The sequence below is a fragment of the Ranitomeya variabilis genome, chromosome 2 (genome assembly GCF_051348905.1).
Source record: "Ranitomeya variabilis isolate aRanVar5 chromosome 2, aRanVar5.hap1, whole genome shotgun sequence".
In the NCBI taxonomy this organism is placed as follows: domain Eukaryota; kingdom Metazoa; phylum Chordata; class Amphibia; order Anura; family Dendrobatidae; genus Ranitomeya; species Ranitomeya variabilis.
The window spans coordinates 211,616,576-211,640,661 of NC_135233.1; the positions used below are offsets into that span (position 1 = coordinate 211,616,576).

The 24,086-nt window shown below is 44.3% G+C and overlaps 1 protein-coding gene across 1 annotated transcript in view; it reads left to right on the plus strand.

Moving 5' to 3' along the window:
• Positions 1-4,605: 4,605 nt before the first annotated feature.
• Positions 4,606-24,086, plus strand: part of ADGRD2 (adhesion G protein-coupled receptor D2) — a 385,952-nt gene continuing 366,471 nt past the window's right edge. The window contains exon 1 of the mRNA XM_077283561.1: positions 4,606-4,735. The gene's annotated coding sequence lies outside the window, so the exon portion shown is untranslated. The remainder of the gene's footprint in view (positions 4,736-24,086) is intronic.

Below are 24,086 nucleotides of genomic sequence, written 5' to 3' on the forward strand. Positions count from 1 at the left end.
CATCATTTTTTAACCAAATTGAGCAGGGCATGTCAGCTGGTGATCAGGAGTAAGCTGTTCCAAGTGTCATGCAGGCCTGCAATGCTGCTTACGTGCAGGCTATGCAGCAGTCGGTATTTTCAGCAGACAGTGGCGGCATATCCACCTGTGCCTTCACTGTCACGATTAACCTCAATGCCACCTCTGCTGCATACCACTGCACGGCCACCTCTATTCCTAACACTGCCGGACACCAGTACAGCACCACCACCATGCCGAGTGCTGAGGACAGCCCACTGCCACCACCATGACAACTGCTGCTCCTGCTTGTACCTCCTCCACTGACACCACGATGGAGCAGGACCCAGGCATGGCCTTCCGTACTGCCACCACCACGATGCAGCAGGACTCAGGCATGGCCTTCTGTACCGCCACCACCACGATGCAGCAGGACCCTGGCATGGCCTTCCGCTCTACAAGCACTATGGACTCTGGCATGGCTGCACGCTCTACGAGCACTATGGACTCTGGCATGGCTGCACGCTCTACGAGCACTATGGACTCTGGCATGGCTGCACGCTCTACGAGCACTATGGACTCTGGCATGGCTGCACGCTCTACGAGCACTATGGACTCTGGCATGGCTGCACGCTCTACGAGCACTATGGACTCTGGCATGCCTGCATGCTCTATGAGCACTATGGACTCTGCCACAGTGCAGCCGGACCCTGACAGGTCACCCACCAGGACCATGCCACGACATATGAGCCAACCGAGGCTTCCCAGAACCCGGCAATCCCAGAAAGGAAAAAAAAACAAAAAACAGCGGACTCTTCGTATTCCTCCCTCTTCACCTCCCAGTGTGTCTGTAATGTCAGGTTTGTCTCACCCTTCCAGTGCGTCTCAAGCCTCTCATGTGTCAAGCCCTATCCCCGAACTACCAGACCCCACAAGTTTCATTGCCCCTTCTCCTGCCACCTCTGCGTCGTCCACAGTTAGCCAGGCCTCACAACTTCACACCCCCCGTTTACATCACTCTACCCCAAGCAGGCGCAGTAAATACAAATTTTGTGTATAACAAAATAAATAATGTTATTTTTTGCCCCCAATTATGTGTGGTTTACTTGTGTATTTCGCCGCCGTCAACACACACCGTGCGCCGAACATTTATTTTTTTAGACACATCATAGCTACAGTAGTTAGCAAATAAAAGACTGCAGCTTTGTGTGTCTTTAGTATAGAGATATGAGGTGGGCCAAAAAATTAATACTTGTATTATCTCCATAATCTCTTCCTTCTGCTTAGTCTGTGACTAGTGTTGCAGAGTGAAGAGAAAATGGCGGAAATAAAATGCAGAACTATACTCAACAGGTCAGGTGTCCACAAACTCATTAGTTAGGACACCTGACCTGGTGAGTAGAGAACTGCCTTGTATAACCTCCATTTTCTCTTGTGCATCATTAATTCATTATTTCTGACACCTGACTTGATGAGTATAGATCTGCTTTGTATGACAGTCATTGTCTCTTCAGTCTGTGTCCAATGGATACTGCAGAACAGAATCCGGACGCAATGACGTCAACAACCTTTAAAGCAACATGGCTGCCGTCACATTAACATTATGTGGTCAGTATTTAATATCAGTATGTGTAAGTCAAGACAAGGATTGGAACAATTAGAGGAAAATTATAATAATAACATATCTAGCACCTCAGCTATTATCACCCACTCCTGGTTTTATATTACAAATACTGATATGAAATACAGACCAAATACAGCTAGTGTGAGGACAGCCTTGGTTTGTAGATGACATAGGAGACACGGTCAAGTCACCAAAAAATAAAGTTTATTAACGAGAAATATTAGTAACATTTTAGAAAATAACAGGTACAGATAAAATCCCAACAGGACATTTACACAACATTGTCCTGCCATGGCACACGCCCAATATCCGAATCAAAAAAGGCAGCAAATTGGTACCGCATGTGGCCAACTTCTGATGTTGACCGCAGCGGGTGATGTTGGTAATCGGGCAGTGGGTGTGCAACTGGTTCATCCAGTTCAATGTTGGGCCGCTCCTTAGCCATTATGTAATTGTGCAGAACCACACAGGCTTTGACCACCTCGTCGACTGTCTCCATTTTTAGATTAATGGCAAGATGCATGCATTGATGCAAGAATGCGCCATTTTGAGACTAGAATCCCAAGGGTATACTCTACTGTTCTTCGGGCCCTGGTCAGTCTGTAGTTAAAAATCCTTTTAGTGTGGTTCAAGTCCCGACTGGAATATGGCCTAAGTAAGTTTTCACACATCTGAAAGGCCTCATCACCAACCATAACAAATGGCATTGGTGGACCTTGAGTGTTGGGGAGCTGTCGTGGCTGTGGAAAATTAAAATTTTTGCTATACACACGGCGGCCCATATCAGAGTTCTTAAAAGTCTGGGAATCGTTGCCACGGCCCAAAGCTCCAATGTCCACGGCGATGAAGCGACAGTCCGCATCGGCTATTGCCATGAGCACAACAGAAAAATATTTTTTATAATTGAAGTACTCCGATCCTGTTCTGGCTGGTTTGATAATGCGGATGTGCTTTCCATCCACCACTCCCAAACAGTTGGGGAAATCACACACTCCAGAATTTTTCCGCAATTTCAATCCACATGTCCAAGGTGGGTAGGGGTATAAACTCATCCCGGAGTACATTCCACAAAACCCGGCAGGTGTCCGCAACTGTTCCGGACAGAGTGGATATTCCAAGCCGATATTGGAAGTGGAGGGATGATAAACTCTCCGGTTGCCAGAAATCTGGAAGAAAATAATAATAAAAAAAATTTACAATCTATTCTATTTATGGTGTGGTTACGCTAAAGACAGAAAGGAAAATACCAAAAAAAATACATGTCAGAACACCCAAAATTTGCACTGCCATTGGTTTAGATTCGTTACGTACCTTAATGTAACCAGCAGACTTTCCTCCGGTGGAATCGCTCTACGGAGCTGGGTGTCCTGTCTCCGTATGGTTCCTTGGACACGAGCAAGCAAATCCCGGAACGAGTCTTGCGACATCCTTGTATATTCAGGGAATTTGTCCGGGTTCGTATTAAGCTCGCCATACAGCGTGTGATAGGCTCCACGGCTCTAACGTACTTCAATAATGGGGTGTCTCCAAAAATGCCTACGCCGTCTCCTTCTCAATCTTTCGCGATTTCTGTCTTGCTCCCAAGCAGATGCACAGGCAAGAAACAGCTTGATGCTTAAATCCAGGTTGAAATAGAAGCTCTCCATGCGAAGATCCATTATGACACAGGAGCAAAATCTGAAGATTTCAGCTGTTCAAGGGTCTTATATAAAGATATCCCATAATACACGCCCTCTGTAGTCCCATTGGCGGTGTTTGGTTATCTAGATTTTTCTCCTGTAAAATTTGTCACCATGCGCACGAAAAATGCAAACGCAGGAAAAAACGAATTGAGAAGCGTGCAAACGCGGCGTTTTTTTAACCGCATGCGTCTAAAAAACGCCGCGTTTGGATGTGTTTCTATGCGTTTTTTCCTGCACTTGCGGATGCGGATTAAACGCTGCGGATTCTAACGCAAATGTGAAACTAGCCTTGATGTTCCTAAATGCCCTTTTGTAGACTGCCATATGAGCCTCTTGAGAGCAAAAAAATAAGGTCTCTCAACCTGAAAACTGGTTTCCTGGTGGCTATTACTTTGGCAAGTCGTACAAGAGACAGGCTTTGTCCATCAAAGATCCATATGAGGGTTCTTGAAGACTGTATGATACTTAGGATGGATCCAATGTTCCTGCCTAAAGTAGTAACAAGCTTACATGTGAATCAGGAGATCATCCTTTCTAAATCAGAAGTCAGCAGGAGATTTCTTTGGCAGCGGTTTTGCAATACATGGAGGCTCTGAAAGATTGGTGAATAGATTCTAACTAGTGATGACGAGCGAATGTGTTTGATGTTATAAGTATCTTGGGTGTGCTTGAATAATATGTTCGAGTCCTTGCTGCTGTATATCTTGCGGCTGTTATCTCCTGCCCTTTGATCTTAACAGCTTATTTACATATTAAGAAAAACGTGTCTTTCCCTGGAATAAAACATCCGTTCACCGATTATCAAGGTATCATTTTATAGAACTTCTTAGGACCTACATGCCAATGTAGACTGCTTACTCGCACATTTCCCTATAAATCTTAAAGGTGTTTACATTTTATTTATTTTTTTGCTTTAACTGCAATTTAATTTAACTAACTAAATACAATGCCCAAAACAAATTTAGTATTTAAAATACACAGGACAAAACCTAACTGATGCAAATCTTGTGTTAAAGGGGAAAATTTTAAGGAAAATTGTATTTACCGTAATCAATTTTGTAAAGCAAAGGACACATAATAGCACTTGTAAAATTATTTGTCTCCTTACTACACAGTAAATACGACCTTTTTATTGAAACTTTTGTGTCCCCAACTTATTGTCTCCTCTGGGTGATGTCAGCTTTACAAGGGCAGGGTCAGTGATGTGAACCAGACGGCTGGTGTCTTTGCCTTCTCTTTTCTTGCATGCTGCTCTTCAGAATGACATGAAATTTGCATCCCAGCGAAGTTGCGCTGGAATCACGGGAAGCTAGATCACGCAGATGACTGCCGGAGCCCTTGTGAAGGACACATGGCCCAAGAACAAGGCACTTTCACAACCTCTTTTTTGAGCTGAAGAAAATTCTTGTTTCCTAATTTCACAGATTTCAAGGTAAGTGTACCATCATCACCATCATCATATGGACGTTCTCGGTTCTTTTTTTTTTTTTTTTTTTAGCCTGGAATCACAAATGCAGTTTCTGATGTTTTTTTTTTTTTTTTCTTTTTAAGCAATAGTCATTGATGAATCCAAGAAGTGACAATACTTCAAAATAAAAACTGCAATTGTATAGGTCATTACCTAACCTGACCCAAAATATTTGATTATCCAATGTACACTATGTTGTCTGCATTATGGTGCCTGAAATCCTTTCTGGAGGGGAGATACTTGCAAGGCATTAAAATTAGATACATTTATTTATTTTATTTTAATCTCTTATATAGCACCATTAATTCCACAGCGCTTTACATACATTATTGCTTTCCCCGATGGGGTTCACAATCTAAATTCCCTATCAATGTCTCTGGAACGTGGGAGGAAACCGGAGGAAACCCATGCAAACACAGGGAGAACATACAAACTCCTTGCAGATATTGTCCATGGTGAGATTTGAACCCAGGACCCCAGAGCTGCAGGGCTGCAGTGCTAACCACTGAGCCACCGTGTTGCCCATAATTTCATTATGCTAATGCATATGAATACCTATAGAAGAGTGCACAGCGTATACGCTAGATATATATGTAATGTATTCATAGAACCTCTTGGTTACAGACAACGATCAAAAATCTGGAACAACTTTGTAGAAATCAATTCAGTGTCCAAGAATCGGCTATTTGGTTGCAGGTCTTAACCAGGATTTGCTGATTCACCTCCTAGGGGACAATGTATAAAATTGTACGTCCTATTAACCCCTTTGCGCCGCAGCCCATTTTTGTTTTTGCATTTGTTTTTTGTTCCCTTTCTTCCAACAGCCATAACTTTTTTTTTTTTAATATATATATATATTTGTCAATATGGCCATGTGAGGGCTTGTTCTCTGTGGCACAAGTTGTACTTTTGAATGATACCATTGGTTTTACCATATCGTGTACTCAAAAATGCAAAAAAAAGTGCAATTCCACAGCGGTTTTTGGGATTCTTTTTTACCATGTTCACCAAATACTAAAACGGACCTGCTCTTAAGATTCTCCAGGTCAATAAGAGTTCATAGACACCAAACATGTCTAGGTTCTTTTTTTATTTAAGTGGTGAAAAAAAAATCCAAGCTTTGGTTTAAAAAAAAAAAAAAGCACCATTTTCCGAGACCTGTAGTGTCTCCATTTTTGCGTGATCTGGGGTTGGGTGAGGGCTTATTTTTGTGCTCCGAGCTGACGTTCTTATCGATGCCGTTTTGGTGCAGATATGATCTTTTGATCGCCCATTATTGCATTTTAATGCAATGTCGTGATGACCAAAAAAAGTAATTCTGGCGTTCTGACTTTTTTTTTTTTTTCTCGCTACACAGTTTAGCGATCAGGTTTATCCTCTCTTTTGATGGATCGGGTGATTCTGAATGCAGCGATACCAAATATGTCTGTTTTGATTTTTGTTTATTTTTTTATTTTTTGAATGGAGCTAAAGGGTGTGATTTAAACTTTTATATTTTTTTATTTTTTTATAATTTTTCAAAACTTTTTTTTTTTACTTTTGGCATGCTTCAATAGTCTCCATGGGTGACTTGAAGCTGCCATAACCCGATCAGCTCTGCTACATACAAGTGATAATCAGTTTGCCTTTATGTAGCAGAACACCTCACTTGCCATGAGCGCCGACCACCAGGTGGCGCTCACAGCAAGCCGGCAGTGACAACCATAGAGGTCTCCAGGAGACCTCTGGCTGTCATGCCAACTCATCAGCGACCCGTAATCACGTGACAGGGGTCACTGATAGGCAGACTTCTGTCCCGAAGGGCGGATTTCTGGCCAAGTAGGGGCTCCTTAAAGATAGTCGCACGTACAAAAGAAGAGTTCGAAAAAGGAAATAACATTCAATCTCTGCCACAAATGCTGCAATGCGTTGTATACAAACACTAAGTCACTGTTTCAACAAACTTTTTTTACGTCAATCATACAAGCAAATATAAGAAACTGTATAATATAATCTATCAGGAAAACTTGCACCCCTCCACTTATAAGCCACTCTTGGGGCTCGCTAGCACCACAATATAAATCTGCGTGTTCTCCGATCCTTTATTCTTTAGTACTCGGACCAATGTTATGTAAAGGGGCAGTGCTGATGACCGCTTTTTTTCTTCTTTTTACTAACAATCTGTTAAAAAATTTTTTTTAGTATGCTGCGATTTAAATCCAAAATCGGATTGGTACGAGGGGAAAAAAATTGGACGCCTTACAGAGCCACAGTATAGCATCATGAAATTTATGGATACTTTGCAATTTTGCAGCATAGGAAACTGTACATGGTCCTGTAAGATAATTAATAACTGCTGATTAAAAAAAGAACTGATTTTATATGGTCTGCACATGATGGGTGAGAGAGAATCATCCCATTTTTCTGGATGAAAATCGTATTAATTATTTTATGTTCGTGGGACCCTAGCATTGAAGACAGTCAGTTTTGTTCTAAGCAATAGGGTTTGCTGTCTTAAGGTACCTTCACACTAAGCGACTTTGCAGCGAGAACGACGACGATCCGTGACGTTGCAGCGACCTGGATAGCGATCTCGTTGTGTTTGACGCGCAGCAGCGATCTGGATCCCGCTGTGATATCGCTGGTCAGAGCTAGAAGTCCAGAACTTTATTTCGTCGCTGATCACCTGCTGTCATCACTGGATCGGTGTGTGTGACACCGATCCAGCGATGTGTTCACTTGTAACCAGGGTAAATATTGGGTTACTAAGCGCAGGGCCGCGCTTAGTAACCTGATATTTACCCTGGTTACCATTGTAAAAGTTAAAAAAAACACTACATACTCACCTTCTGATGTCTGTCACGTCCCCCGCCAGCGGCTTCCCTGCACTGAATGTGTCAGCGCCGGCCGGCCGTAAAGCAGAGCACAGCGGTGACATCACCGCTGCTGCCTGCGCTGACACATTCAGTGCAGGAAGCTCTGAGCAGCAGCACGTAACCCTGTGGACGCCGGGGGACGTGACAGACATCAGAAGGTGAGTATGTAGTGTTTTTTTTTTTACTTTTACAATGGTAACCAGGGTAAATATCGGGTTACTAAGCGCGGCCCTGCACTTAGTAACCCGATGTTTACCCTGGTTACCCGGGTGCTGCAGGGGGACTTCGGCATCGCTGAAGACAGTTTCAATGATGCCGAAGTCGTTCCCTTGATCGTTGGTCGCTGGAGAGAGCTGTCTGTGTGACAGCTCCCCAGCGACCACACAACGACTTACCAACGATCGCATCGCTGGTCGTGATCGTTGGTAAGTCGTTTAGTGTAACGGTACCTTAAGTGAGAGATTACCACAGTCTATTGAAACCCAAGAGGGGAAGAGTGAGTAGTAGACTGAAAGTACAGTGGCTTGTGAAAATATCCTCCACCCCCCCTCCCCCTCCCACATCCCCTTGGCATTTTTTCAAAGTCAGTCTGTTATTTCAGTTTGGTTTTTTTTTTTGAGGGTTGACATCAGTTCATGTAAAGAACATGCCGACAACTGTGAACATTTTAATTTTCTTTTTAATATGAAGCAAACAAATAGGACAAAATGACTGAAAACTTCAATGTGCATGACTTTTCACCCCCCACCCCCTAAAGTCAGTACTTTGTAGAGCCTCTTTTTGTGGCAATTACAGCTGCAAGTCGCTTTGGATAAGTCTCTGAGCTTTCCACATTTTGTCACTTACATTTTTGCTCTTTCCTCAAGGCAAAACTGCTCCAGCTCCTTCAAGTTAGATGGTTTCCTTTGGTGAGCAGCAATCTTCAAGTTTAACCACAGATTCTCCATTGGATTAAGGTCTGAGCTTTGACTGATGCCCTCCTTGCCCAGGCTGAGTTTTGGTGGGTGATCCTCTCTTGGAAGGTTTGTTGTGGTACCATTCTCTTTCCATTTGATGATAATGGATTTGATGGTGCTCCTGGGATCATTAGAGATTGGGATATTTTCTTATAACCCAACCCTGACTTGTACTTCTCAACAACTTTGTGCCTGACTTGTTTGGAGATCTCTTTGGTCTTCATTGTGTGGAGATCTCATTGGTCTTCATTGTATTGTTTGGAGATCTCCTTGGTGTTAATGGTGTTGTGTGGGGATCTCATTGGTCTTCATTGTATTGTTTGGAGATCTCCTTGGACTTCATTGTATTGTTTGGAGATCTCCTTGGTGTTAATGGTGTTGTGTGGGGATCTCCTTGGTCGTCTTTGTATTGTTTGGAGATCTCATTGGTCTTCATTGTTGTGTGGAGATCTCATTGGTCTTCATTGTATTGTTTGGAGATCTCCTTGGTCTTCATTGTATAGTTTGTAGATCTCGTTGGTGTTCATGGTGTTGTGTGGAGATCGCATTGGTCTTTGTATTGTTTGGAGATCTCCTTGGTCTTCATTGTATTGTTTGTAGATCTCGGTGTTCATGGTGTTGTGTGGAGATCGCATTGGTCTTTGTAGTGTTTGGAGATCTCCTTGGTCTTCATTGTATTGTTTGTAGATCTCCTTGGTGTTCATGGTGTTGTGTGGAGATCTCATTGGTCTTCAGTGTTATTTGGAGATCTCCTTGGTCTTTATTGTATTGTTTGTAGGTCTCCATGGTGTTGTGTGGAGATCTCATTGGTCTTCATTGTTGTGTGGAGATCTCATTGGTCTTCATTGTATTGTTTGGAGATCAGCTTGGTCTTCATGGTGTTTGGTTAGGGGTGCATCTTGTTAATGGTATTGCAGTCTATGTAGCCTTTCAGAGAAGGTAAAGTGTATTTACTGACACATGTGACACTTAGGATGTCCACCTGTGCAATTGCAATCTATCACTAAGCATGGGACTTATGGAGGTAATTTCTTGTACCAGAAATTTTTAGGGGCTTCATAGCAAAAGGGGTGAGAATACATATGCGCATGACCATTTTTATTTATTCGATCCTATAAATGTAATTTGTCTATATTTTTCTCACTTTGCCAACTTAGACTATTTAGTGCTGATACATCACACACAAATCGGATTATAAAAATATATAAACACAGGTTGTAATGTAACAAAATAGGTACAAAGCTAAGGGGGTGAATACTTTTGCAAGCCACTGTATGCACATATGCTTCTGCTTAAAAGGAATATGTTAGATTTTTGCTTTCTTATCTGAGAGCAAAATGATGTAGAAGCAGAGACCTGGATTTCAGTGATGTATAACAACTTTTGCACCCAGTGAACTATCCCTTCCTTTTCTCTGCTGTAGGTCTAGCAGAGCTCTGAATGCTGAACTGTGAAGAACCCCTCCCACATCCTTGATTGGTAGCTTTCTGTGTACACTGTGCATGGGCAGAAAGCTGCTAATCAGTGGTGGGGGCAAAGTTGGACCAGGAGGCGCAAGACGCTTTGTCCTGTAGTGATGATCTCCTGCTAATAAAACACTGATTTGTATTATAACAGAAGAGCAAAACCTATTAAATGACACATCACTGAAATCGGGCTCTCTGGCCCTGTATCATGCCGCTCTCCGATCACATAGCAAAACCTGCTGACATTTCCTTTAAAGAAACAAGAGCGCGTGCACCACTGGATGGAGGTGCAAAGGTAGGTTCCCACACCTTACAATAGATAAAATGAAAACCTTGCACTCAACTTAGATGCTCAAGTGAAGAATTTAATGTAGTACACCACAAAACGTTTCGGTCCAAAAGGCAGGACCTTCATCAGTTACGTACTGTTGGAACAGTGGAGGGTAGACACGACTAGCGTGTCAGTAGGCACATGTGACTGCAGGGTCAGTGACGAGCGGTGGACACCGCATCTGAATTGGGCACGCACAAAAGCTACAACACATACCAGGTCTGGTTTTTTCTCTAAGTATTCTTATACAGACACTGCAGTCACATGTACCTACTGACACGCTAGTCGTGTCTACCCTCCACTGTTCCAACAGTACGTAACTGATGAAGGTCCTGCCTTTTGGACCGAAACGTTTTGTGGTGTACTACATTAAATTCTTCACTTGAGTGTTGTGAATTTGCTTTTTGCTCCCTCTAGTGGTTACTAGTTTTTTGACTCTGGTTTTTCTGTCATTCCTTTTATCCGCACCTGGGTCGTTAGTTAGGGGTGTTGCTTTATAAGCTCCCTGGACCTTCAGTTCAATGCCTGGCAACGTAGTTATCAGAGCTAGTCTGCTGTGCTCTTGTCTACTGATCCTGGTTCCAGTTATATCAGCTAAGTCTGCCTTTTGCTTTTTGCTATTTGTTTTGGTTTTGTATTTTTGTCCAGCTTGTTCCATATCTACATCCTGACCTTTGCTGGAAGCTCTAGGGGGCTGGTGTTCTCCCCCCGGACCGTTAGACGGTTCGGGGGTTCTTGAATTTCCAGTGTGGATTTTGATAGGGTTTTTGTTGACCATATAAGTTACCTTTCTTTATTCTGCTATCAGTAAGCGGGCCTCTCTGTGCTAAACCTGGTTCATTTCTGTGTTTGTCATTTCCTCTTACCTCACCGTCATTATTTGTGGGGGGCTTCTATCCAGCTTTGGGGTCCCCTTCTCTGGAGGCAAGAAAGGTCTTTGTTTTCCTCTACTAGGGGTAGCTAGATTCTCCGGCTGGCGCGTGTCATCTAGAATCAACGTAGGAATGATCCCCGGCTACTTCTAGTGTTGGCGTTAGGAGTAGATATATGGTCAACCCAGTTACCACTGCCCTATGAGCTGGATTTTTGTATTCTGCAGACTTCCACGTTCCTCTGAGACCCTCGCCATTGGGGTCAGAACAGTTTGCCAGGCCAGTATTAAATGTTTAATGCATTGCAGAAGAGGGATTATAAGAAAGAAGATTCTGAGTTTTTTTTTTTTTTTTTTCTTCTTCCCCTTTACCTCAGAGTGGCTATGCTTGCTGCAGACATGAATGTCCAGACCTTGATTACAAGTGTGGACCAGCTGGCTACTCGTGTGCAGGGCATACAAGACTATGTTATCAGAAATCCTATGTCAGAACCTAAAATACCGATTCCTGAACTGTTTTCCGGAGACAGGTTTAAGTTTAGGAATTTCGTGAATAATTGTAAGTTGTTTTTGTCCCTGAGACCCTGTTCATCTGGAGACTCTGCTCAGCAAGTAAAAATTGTTATTTCGTTCTTACGGGGCGACCCTCAGGATTGGGCTTTTTCGCTGGCACCAGGAGATCCGGCATTGGCTGATCTTGATGCGTTTTTTCTGGCGCTCGGTTTGCTTTATGAGGAACCCAATCTTGAGATTCAGGCAGAAAAGGCCTTGCTGGCTATGTCTCAGGGGCAGGACGAGGCTGAAGTGTATTGCCAAAAATTTCGGAAATGGTCCGTGCTGACACATTGGAACGAGTGTGCACTGGCCGCTAATTTTAGAAATGGTCTTTCTGAAGCCATTAAGAATGTTATGGTGGGTTTTCCCATTCCCACAGGTCTGAATGATACTATGGCACTGGCTATTCAAATTGACCGGCGGTTGCGGGAGCGCAAAACCGCAAATTCCCTCATGGTGTTGTCTGAACAGACACCTAATTCGGTGCAATGTGATAGAAAAACCGCAAATTCCCTCATGGTGTTGTCTGAACAGACACCTGATTTAATGCAATGTGATAGAATCCTGACTAGAAATGAGCGGAAAATTCATAGACGCCGGAATGGCTTGTGCTACTACTGTGGTGATTCTACACATGTTATCTCAGCATGCTCTAAACGTATAGCTAAGGTTGTTAGTCCTGTCACCGTTGGTAATTTGCAACCTAAATTTATTCTGTCTGTAACTTTGATTTGCTCACTGTCATCTTATCCTGTCATGGCGTTTGTAGATTCAGGTGCTGCCCTGAGTCTCATGGATCTCTCATTTGCTAAGCGCTGTGGTTTTACTCTTGAACCATTAGAAAATCCTATTCCTCTTAGGGGTATTGATGCTACACCATTGGCAGCAAATAAACCGCAGTATTGGACACAGGTTACCATGTGCATGACTCCTGAACACCGCGAGGTGATACGTTTCCTGGTTTTACATAAAATGCATGATTTGGTTGTTTTAGGGCTGCCATGGTTACAGACCCATAATCCAGTCCTGGACTGGAAGGCTATGTCAGTCTCAAGTTGGGGCTGTCGTGGTATTCATGGGGATTCCCTGCCTGTGTCTATTGCTTCTTCTACGCCTTCGGAAGTTCCGGAGTATTTGTCTGATTATCAGGATGTCTTCAGTGAGTCTGAGTCCAGTGCACTGCCTCCTCATAGGGACTGTGACTGTGCTATAGATTTGATCCCAGGCAGTAAATTTCCTAAGGGAAGACTGTTTAATCTGTCGGTACCTGAACATACCGCTATGCGTTCATATATCAAGGAGTCTCTGGAGAAAGGACATATTCGTCCGTCTTCTTCCCCTCTTGGTGCGGGATTCTTTTTTGTGGCAAAAAAGGACGGATCTTTGAGACCTTGTATTGATTATCGGCTTTTAAATAAGATCACTGTCAAATTTCAGTATCCTTTACCGCTGTTGTCTGACTTGTTTGCCCGGATTAAGGGTGCCAAGTGGTTCACCAAGATAGACCTTCGTGGTGCGTACAACCTTGTGCGCATTAAGCAAGGTGATGAATGGAAAACCGCATTCAATACGCCCGAAGGTCATTTTGAGTACTTGGTGATGCCTTTTGGGCTCTCCAATGCGCCTTCAGTTTTTCAGTCCTTTATGCATGACATTTTCCGGAAGTATCTGGATAAATTTTTGATTGTTTATCTGGATGATATTTTGGTTTTTTCTGATAATTGGGATTCGCATGTGGAGCAGGTCAGGTTGGTCTTTAAAATTTTGCGTGAAAATTCTTTGTTTGTCAAGGGCTCAAAGTGTCTCTTTGGTGTACAGAAGGTTCCCTTTTTGGGGTTCATTTTTTCCCCTTCTGCTGTGGAGATGGACCCAGTCAAGGTCCGAGCTATTCTTGATTGGACTCAGCCCTCGTCAGTTAAGAGTCTTCAGAAGTTCTTGGGCTTCGCTAACTTCTACCGTCGTTTTATCGCTAATTTTTCTAGCATTGTGAAACCTTTGACGGATATGACCAAGAAGGGCTCCGATGTAGCTAACTGGGCTCCTGCTGCCGTGGAGGCTTTCCAGGAGTTGAAACGCCGGTTTACTTCGGCGCCTGTTTTGTGCCAGCCTGACGTCTCACTTCCCTTTCAGGTTGAGGTGGATGCTTCGGAGATTGGGGCAGGGGCCGTTTTGTCGCAGAGAGGCCCTGGTTGCTCTGTTATGAAACCTTGTGCCTTTTTCTCTAGGAAGTTTTCGCCTGCCGAGCGAAATTATGATGTGGGCAATCGGGAGTTGTTGGCCATGAAATGGGCATTTGAGGAGTGGCGTCATTGGCTTGAGGGTGCTAAGCATCGTGTGGTGGTCTTGACTGATCACAAAAATCTGATGTATCTCGAGTCTGCTAAACGCCTTAATCCGAGACAGGCCCGCTGGTCATTGTTTTTCTCCCGCTTTGATTTTGTTGTCTCGTATTTACCAGGTTCAAAGAATGTGAAGGCCGATGCTCTTTTTAGGAGCTTTGTGCCTGATGCTCCTGGAGTCGCTGATCCTGTTGGTATTCTTAAAGATGGAGTTATCTTGTCAGCTATTTCTCCGGATCTGCGACGTGTGTTGCAGAGATTTCAGGCTGATAGGCCTGAGTCTTGTCCACCTGACAGACTGTTTGTCCCGGATAAGTGGACCAGCAGAGTCATTTCCGAGGTTCATTCCTTGGTGTTGGCAGGTCACCCGGGAATTTTTGGCACCAGAGATCTGGTGGCCAGGTCCTTTTGGTGGCCTTCCTTGTCAAGGGATGTGCGGTCATTTGTGCAGTCCTGTGGGACTTGTGCTCGAGCTAAGCCTTGCTGTTCTCGTGCCAGCGGTTTGCTCTTGCCCTTGCCTGTCCCGAAGAGACCTTGGACTCATATCTCCATGGATTTCATTTCTGATCTTCCGCTATCTCAGGGCATGTCCGTTATCTGGGTGATATGTGATCGCTTCTCCAAGATGGTCCATTTGGTTCCTTTGCCTAAGCTGCCTTCCTCTTCCGATCTGGTTCCTGTGTTTTTCCAGAACGTGGTTCGTTTGCACGGCATCCCTGAGAATATTGTGTCAGACAGAGGATCCCAGTTCGTTTCCAGGTTCTGGCGATCCTTTTGTAGTAGGATGGGCATTGATTTGTCGTTTTCGTCTGCTTTCCATCCTCAGACTAATGGACAGACGGAGCGAACCAATCAGACTTTGGAGGCTTATTTGAGGTGTTTTGTCTCTGCTGATCAGGACGATTGGGTGACATTCTTGCCGTTGGCTGAGTTTGCCCTTAATAATCGGGCTAGTTCCGCCACCTTGGTTTCGCCTTTTTTCTGCAACTCTGGTTTCCATCCTCGATTTTCTTCGGGTCATGTGGAGCCTTCTGACTGTCCTGGGGTGGATTCTGTGGTGGATAGGTTGCAGCAGATCTGGAATCATGTGGTGGACAACTTGAAGTTGTCACAGGAGAAGGCTCAGCGCTTTGCCAACCGCCGCCGCGGTGTGGGTCCCCGACTACGCGTTGGGGATTTGGTATGGCTTTCTTCCCGCTTTGTTCCTATGAAGGTCTCCTCTCCCAAATTTAAACCTCGTTTTATTGGGCCTTACAAGATATTGGAAATCCTTAATCCTGTATCTTTTCGTCTGGATCTTCCTGTGTCGTTTGCTATTCACAATGTATTTCATAGGTCCTTGTTGCGGCGGTACATTGTGCCTGTAGTTCCTTCTGCTGAGCCTCCTGCTCCGGTGTTGGTTGAGGGCGAGTTGGAGTACGTGGTGGAGAAGATCCTGGATTCTCGCCTCTCCAGGCGGAGGCTTCAGTACCTGGTCAAGTGGAAGGGCTATGGTCAGGAGGATAATTCCTGGGTGGTCGCCTCTGATGTTCATGCGGCCGATTTAGTTCGTGCCTTTCATGCCGCTCATCCTGATCGCCCTGGTGGTCGTGGTGAGGGTTCGGTGACCCCTCACTAAGGGGGGGGGGTACTGTTGTGAATTTGCTTTTTGCTCCCTCTAGTGGTTACTAGTTTTTTGACTCTGGTTTTTCTGTCATTCCCTTTATCCGCACCTGGGTCGTTAGTTAGGGGTGTTGCTTTATAAGCTCCCTGGACCTTCAGTTCAATGCCAGGCAACGTAGTTATCAGAGCTAGTCTGCTGTGCTCTTGTCTACTGATCCTGGTTCCAGTTATATCAGCTAAGTCTGCCTTTTGCTTTTTGCTATTTGTTTTGGTTTTGTATTTTTGTCCAGCTTGTTCCATATCTACATCCTGACCTTTGCTGGAAGCTCTAGGGGGCTGGTGTTCTCCCCCCGGACCGTTAGACGGTTCGGGGGTTCTTGAATTTCCAGTGTGGATTTTGATAGGGTTTTTGTTGACCATATAAGTTACCTTTCTTTATTCTGCTATCAGTAAGCGGGCCTCTCTGTGCTAAACCTGGTTCATTTCTGTGTTTGTCATTTCCTCTTACCTCACCGTCATTATTTGTGGGGGGCTTCTATCCAGCTTTGGGGTCCCCTTCTCTGGAGGCAAGAAAGGTCTTTGTTTTCCTCTACTAGGGGTAGCTAGATTCTCCGGCTGGCGCGTGTCATCTAGAATCAACGTAGGAATGATCCCCGGCTACTTCTAGTGTTGGCGTTAGGAGTAGATATATGGTCAACCCAGTTACCACTGCCCTATGAGCTGGATTTTTGTATTCTGCAGACTTCCACGTTCCTCTGAGACCCTCGCCATTGGGGTCAGAACACTTGAGCATCTAAGTTGAGTGCAAGGTTTTCATTTTATCTATTTCCTTTAAAGAGACACTGTCAGCAGGTTTTTAGATCCTAAGCTAAGGTCATCTATGTAAAATTCTTGTAATATTCATGACGTCTATAACTTTGTACAAGTCTGTGCTTCTGTTTTATAGAAATCAATCAGCAAATTGTCATGCAAATAAGCCTCAAATACAGGGGGCTTGCTCCTGCACGTGCAGCTCTAAAGCCACTCTCCCTTTTCCCACACTTGCTGCTGGTCTATGGTCAGTGACTGACAGGAAACTTTTTTTTCGGTGCTCTGTTCCTCTGCCAGAGATCTTGTGCAAGGGCCATTGCTCACCACTCCCAGGATGGTGCAGACAGACAAATGGTAGATAGTCTAAGCCTCCAGCAATTTTTAAGCAAATTAGAATAAACCAAAAAGAAGAAAATGGCCTAGGCGTGTTGGCACTTGCAACCAAAATATAGCCTTAAAAAAGTGGGAAGCATATACCAAAATAAAAGAATAATTTTTATTCAAAGTACATAAATAAAATACATAAAAAATAGACAGGGACATAGTTACAAAACTAACCACCTACAAATGAATGCCCAGAGAATATTGGCTAGTGCTAAATAGTCCACCACACTTGAAGAAAAATAACTGACTTAGTATCTGACAGGTTATATTTTTTAAGCAAATTAGCTGCCAATTTGATATCCAACAGAGACTGCAAAAAAAAAAGCTCCGACTGGCCAGCGGCTCTCCGGACCAGAGTGTCACAGCATGTATTTCTATGAAGCTGTCACACCCTGGTTGAGAAAGCTGCTGTCCACGTCGAGCATTGCGTTGCAAACCTCGCCAGAGTAATACAGCTGTCTGACTCTAACTAAAACTGAGGCACGGACTTATAAAACAAAAAGAATGGACGTCATCAATGTTAAAAGACCTCCACATAGATGACAATAGTTTGGGGTCTAAGTGTAGCGCCCCCACTGCCGCAGGGCCGAGGGGTACCCGGTACCGGGCCTGTGAGTCTCTGCTCTGGGGTTGTCACGGTGGCTAGGCCCGGTCCGTGACCCTGCTGAGGGGCGTACAGTGATAGATGTAGGTAGATGATGGTGGTGGTGATGCTGTAGTGGTGCGGTGCAGTAAATAACGAGGACACCAGGTTGCAGTCTCTTTACCTCTTTACTGAAGATCTCTTGGTCCTCAGTCCGGAGTCCAGATAGCCAGGCTGCGCAAGTCCGGCTGGTCCAATGGCACCTCCAGAGTTCTCTTAGCAGGTAGAAATCTGTGCCTTCCTTCTAGCGCTATGTGTTGCGGTTCTTCCCTGCTGTGCTTACGGAAAGTCCCCACAACTGTTGTGTCCGTTTCTTAAGTTCCCTCACAACTCAATTAGATGATGTTCTGCTAATTCTCCGTTCCTCCCTGATGTTGCGGTTAGAACGGCACCCGTTTGATGGGTAGGCTCGGAGCTCTTCCGGGACCCTAGAGTCGCCCCTCTCCACAAGTTGCCCCCCAAGACTGCATAGGTGATTTAAGTGAGACAGCCCGCCTTAGACTGACTGTCCTGCCGCTGTTTAGAGTATTGCTTGAAGCTGAATATTGTAATACTCCCTTGGCGTTCCGGCCGCCGGTTGTGCGCCTCAGTAGAATGTTGCCTCGGTCTTACAGCACGACCCCTACTGGTATTCTCCTTGTCGCTTTGATCTCGTTTCTCACTCAGCACAATCTATCTCGCTTCCAATCCCTTCTTGGGCACCGCCGCTATACTGAGCAGGCACGGTCCCGTTGCTTTCTCTCTAGTTGCCAAGTCTCTGTCAGGATCCCACCCCTGACAGAGACCCTACCGAATCTTCTCCCGCAACACCCTCTGCCACAAGGTGTTGCCTGGTTCCAACCCAGTCAGCTTTCTCTCTAACTTCCTGCCTGACCCCCAGTTTTACCAGTGTGTGAGGAGTGGCCTAATGAATAGAACCCTTAGCTCCCCCTGGAGGCCCGGCGGTGAAATGTATTGGTGTCTGTGATACCTGATCAGATGAACTCCTTCGGTGCCATCGGACGTACCACAGCTCCCCTTAGTGGCGGAGCCACAGTACTGCAACGACCAGGACTCTGGGGCGCTGCATAAGCACATGCTGAGTCTGACTGGTTCCAATAGTGCTGGATTCACAGCACAGTGTTAGTAATGAGCAGTGTAACTGTGAATCTGTTGTATAATGTTCTTCATGCAGCTGATGCTTCTGAGGATGCGTTTCATAGAGAATAGAAAGCAGCAATGTCTCTATACTGTATATACGAAAAATCAGACAGGAAATAGTCCCTTTGCAAGAAAAATACATGGACCCTTTGCATTCCAACTGCTCATCGTAATGCAAAATTCCACCTGCTTTGGAAAAGGAAATTAATAAATTAATTGACCCCTTTACTTCTTGGGCACCAATGATTTGTGTAACACCCCATGTAACCAGTTGTTACAGTGATGTTGCCTTCCTTTCGGGGAGGGCAATATCATGCGTGGAGGCAAGGGGGATTCCTTTTACCAGGTAATGCACTTACATGCAACACATTCTGAATCCAGGTCAGAAGGGGAGCTCTGAACCCAGATTCAGGGGAGCTTCCCCAACTTTGTATTCTGGTCTGGAGGAGGAGTTAGACAGTTGGTCCAGGGAGACCAAGGAGATCAGTCTGGAGAGACAGTGGAAGTGTAAGGACTGAGAGCAGAGAGTGGGGCTGTGCAGCCACATGTGAGCTGCAGCTCCAGGAAAGGAAGATGACGTGAAGGGTTGGGATGTAGTGAGCATCTGAGGAAAAAAGCACAGGAGAAGGAAAGGGCTTAGAGGGGAACTGTGACCGGGCACCCTCTGAGCTGAAGTGCAGGAACCGGGCACCGGGGGCCCGATGCTGTGCTCCAGGTCATACGGCAGAACCGGAGGGCATAGGACTTTATGTAATTTGCTCGCACCCACAACTGAAGGTGCAGCAGTACACTAAGAGCCCGGGTGGTGACAGAGACCCTATAAAAAGGCTCACACTGCCACCATAAGGGTAACTGTCTATAAGGGTAACTGTCTCAGGACAGGAGAGAGAGGACTTTGTCAGCAAGCCACAGGCAGGAAAGACCTTGCATACCAGTGCGAGTAGCAAGGCTTACGGACTTCACCTGGGATAGGAATCCACCTTTGCCTCCAAGCCAGCTGGACCACATCCCCACCTGCTGCTGGTACTCTGGACTGCGGCTGCTTACAACCAGTAAACCAGGAAAAGACGTTACAACTCTGTGTCCTCCATTTATTTGCCGGCATACACCATCCCTGCCCAGCACACTGCGAGCCCTGGGGACCCCGCTTCACCTGTGGGAAGCGTCACCATCTTTGCTGCAGTAACATCACCCCAGGTGACCCTTTCAAGCAGCGTTGGTCCCCTCTGACCGAGAACCACAGGTGGCGTCACGAACACAAACTTTATTACAACTCCCTTAAAAGACCTTTTCCTTTTACTTCGGCGCCCGGGTCCACGGACCGGGTCACTGCCACCGTGACCACCACTTTAATTGCGACCGGACCCGGTAACGAGTACCCGACTGCCCTGACGGGTGACTCACATGTCTTTCCCCGGTAGACGTGATGGTAGCTAGTCTACACACACCAGCTCAGTGGCAACTAAAAATAAGCAACTGAGAAACCAGTTTCAGGATAGAGGTATATAGCGGCCAAACTGCGTTCCTCATAAACGCACACGACGTGTGCTGAAGCCACCTGAGATGACTGGCACGCTTCCAGCTTAATGACTGAATAGCCATTTGGCATCACAGACGTGCAGGAAACAATATAAACCTTGTTCACCTGATTGCCTATTTACAGACTTTTTGTTTTGCAATTCTGTGTTTTTATGAATATTTTATATGAAACTGATCTTCCATAACGTATTAAAACAAAACCTATTGCCTGACCCTTACCGTACAACCGGCAGCTAATGAGCCGAACGTTTATAAATCTAAAGTTGCCTCATTTACAGCAAACGCGAGAGTTAAATGGCTCCGTAACGTTGCAGAGCGATTCTGATCGCCTCTATTGTGAGCGCAGAGCTCATATTGTTTACTGGAGCTTTTCTTTTGTTATACTGGAAAGGAAAAGGCATCTGGTTGCTGGGAGATAGGAGCCGTCCAGTAGAGCAGCGAGCAAGATTTATGAGACGTGCCAGTGTTTTGTTTTGTTTTTTTTTTATACTTTTCACAAACCACTATGTAAATTTAGCATATTCCGCACTCCTATCTCTATTAGCGGGCACATTAATCCCTATATATCACTGTTGCTGTAGATCTTGATAAATGTCTGCAACTGAAAATTGGTTCCATCCATCTAAATGGGGTTGTATCTGATGAATGAGACAATTGCAGAACTTTCTGCAGCAAACATGTAACGTGTGAACAATACCCTTGCGGTTGCTTTACAGATTTTCTACGCTAAATGCAACAGAATTCTAAAGCTGCAGAGATTTTCACAAAGATTTAAGTTGACCCCTTTTTCTGTGTTTTTTTTTTTTTGTGAAAAAACGCCCCCTTGTCAGTTTTTGGCTATTTTTAAACCTAATAGCCTGATATTAGTCTAATGGTGATTTAAACAAACAAACAAAAAAGTCTGATTAGTAGTTGAAGTCTAATCTTGCATTGTAACCCAGGCTTTGGATCCTAGTGGTGCCCAAGAGGTCCCTTTTTTTCCCATATATGAAAAACCTGCAATAATTGGGGCCCTGTTGGAAATTTTTCATTGAGGCCCACAAGCCGTTGCACCACTCGATCCATCCTCCCCCACCTACCAAATGTAGCCTGTTCTCGGTTTTTGCTTTTAATGCCTTTTTCACATTGCCTTTTTTTTATTGGCAAAGGAGCGGTAACATTTTTACTAGCCAAAAGAAAAGGATGGAAGAAATGCGAAGGAAGCCTAAGCCCGTTCACACGGCATTGGGCATCGCATTCACATGTCTGTCCCAGGGTTCAGATGGAAAATCTGGGTTTAGATGTGGACAAATCAGACACAATGCTGAGATTTTTTTTTAGAGGGGGTGCTTGGGGCTTACCACACTTGTAAGATTTGAGTCCATGGGAGGCAAAAACCGCTGGGTGCCATGTCTCAGCCGGTGCAGCATAGCAACAATAGAAGGAAAAAAGAGGGAGAGTGGCACTTCCAGTGGCTCAATAAATAGTGGCTAGCCAAATAAAGCCTGTTAAAGCCAAATTGTTGCTTTATTTAAGACAACAGGATGTAAAAAAAAAAAAAAACAGCAATCAAATGACCCCTCAAATGTTTCAATGGCTTGATTGGAGACTACTCCACTGCTGATAACATGTTTGTGCCAAGCTGTGGAAATCTAGAAAAGGCCTTGAGTTCATTGCCCATTACTAGGTTTGTTTGTTTTTTGTTCTTTTTTTTAGCCTGGATATGTACTTTTCCATTTTCTGTATGCCACTCCTATCCTTAAATTAAATCCTGTACACTCGCCACAGTAAAATGGTTGGGAGACGGTTGGTGTGCAATTCTTCTAACCTTATTATTAAGGCACATCCTATTAGTGGCCAGTGAAGCATTGGATGCCTAGCTTGGCTACTGTCCTATCCACATGCAACAGCCTTTCTATCATAGAGAAAAAAACTAAATCTAAAAAGACATCTACAGAAAGGGGAATTATTATCCTCATGTCAAACATATAGAAACTAATTGTAGCTGAGGAAGAGATATAAACTAATTAAAATAGGGGAAGTGAGAGAAATGACACTTCAGTCTCCATTGGAGTAAGGCCACCTACAGTGATCAGGTAATTACAGCACAGAGATTTGCTGGGAAGAAAGAACAAAGGCTGAGATTCATTTAGGCAGAAACAGGCAAGTATACTTCCAAACCAAAGAGATTCCTCTTATCAAAGGATCTTTTTGGGAAGTTTTGGTAACAGTGGTTAGTGATGAATATTGGGGTTTGCATTGATCCGGTATTTATAGGATACATTTTTGTCATCCTATCGAGGGATGAACATAACCCATTCACTCACATCACAAGAAGGCCATTCTAAACCTTCCAACTTAATATCGTCCTGATGGATGGGTGCTATTAATTTCGTTACACTTGCATACATACACATACATATTCATCTGTCTGTTACCATAACACTTTTCTCTTGCCATCTTGTCCATTGTAACATCAGTCTTCCAATACTTAACCTCTGATCCTCTAAAGACCTTCTCTCCTCCACACTCATACTCCTCACCCAATCACCTCCAAGACTTTGCCCGAGTTTCCCCCGTTCCTGTGGAATTCTGTGTCCTAACTCTTTTGATGATCCACCACATTTCTAACTTCAAGACAGAACTTGAAAACCCATCTCTTCAAGGAAGCTACAGCTTGAAATGGCCCCGCTGCCACCTCACCACCACTGAAAATGCTACAAACCTCCCAACCTACTGTCTCATTCTCCATTATCCTGTAGATTGTAAGGCTGCAATAATAAGTTGGAATGCAGTGAGGTCAAGTTTTTTGGTAAAAAATATTTTAACTGTGAGATGATATTTTTGTTTTACTGCTTACGCAAAAATGGGGATTTTGAGTTAATATGATTTTATACATAGATTAATTTTTGACTGTACAATTTTATTTTGTGTTAAATCTTGAGATAAGTGGAAATGGATTTGAAATTGACTGGTTTCATTAGGGGATTTCAGGATAAAAGCACTTGTTTCAATAGTACGTGGTTAAAACGTACCTTGCAAAAACATTTGCAGCTTTGTGGTCAATAGTGCATGATATTGCTGTGCAGTGATAGATGGGGTGGCACAAAGACATTTGGAGAGTATAGGCTCCAACTTAGCCTGTATTAAAAATAAAAAAAGCCTCTTTTTAGAGCTTTTATGGTCAAAGATTTTGGTGGCATTCCCCTTCCTACATTTACCTCCAACTTATTTTTTTCTTTCTTTTGAGGAGTTTTGTATAGTAAGTTACTGAATATTCACACCTGATTTTACCATCTCTCAAGTGTTTGGCTTCTCATCACCAAGAAAAGTGCAGTTTGCCACAATGTTTTTTCTTTTTGCCATGAAAATGAAGAAAGCCTGTGCTAAGACTTCTGTTGTTAATGGATCTTTGTAACGCAAATGTATTGAATCATGGCTAGGCATTTCATTCTTCCATTCGACTTTCGTACAGTGGCTCTCTGTGGACTCAATCAGGGCCGGCACAAGGTATTTTGGTGGCCTAGGCAAAAATAGCCCTCACCTCCCCCATTGAAAACCTAGCCCCCAAGTAAAGGAATGGGTCAGATACTAAGGTAACAGGCCCCCTAACACCTCACCTCCTTCTGCCTCCGATATGTTGGGTAACAAGCTATGACCACTGCTTTCACTGGAGTTATTACCCCTTTGAAAAAAAAAAAAGTTAACCAAGGTTAGCACAGAAATCCATTGTGATGTCAAGTCAGGCCCATATACAATTGTAGCTCATGAACCTACAACTCCAAGTATGTCATTAGTGGGAAGCTGTCATATAAAATATCAATTAACCAGCAAGAAAGGACTAT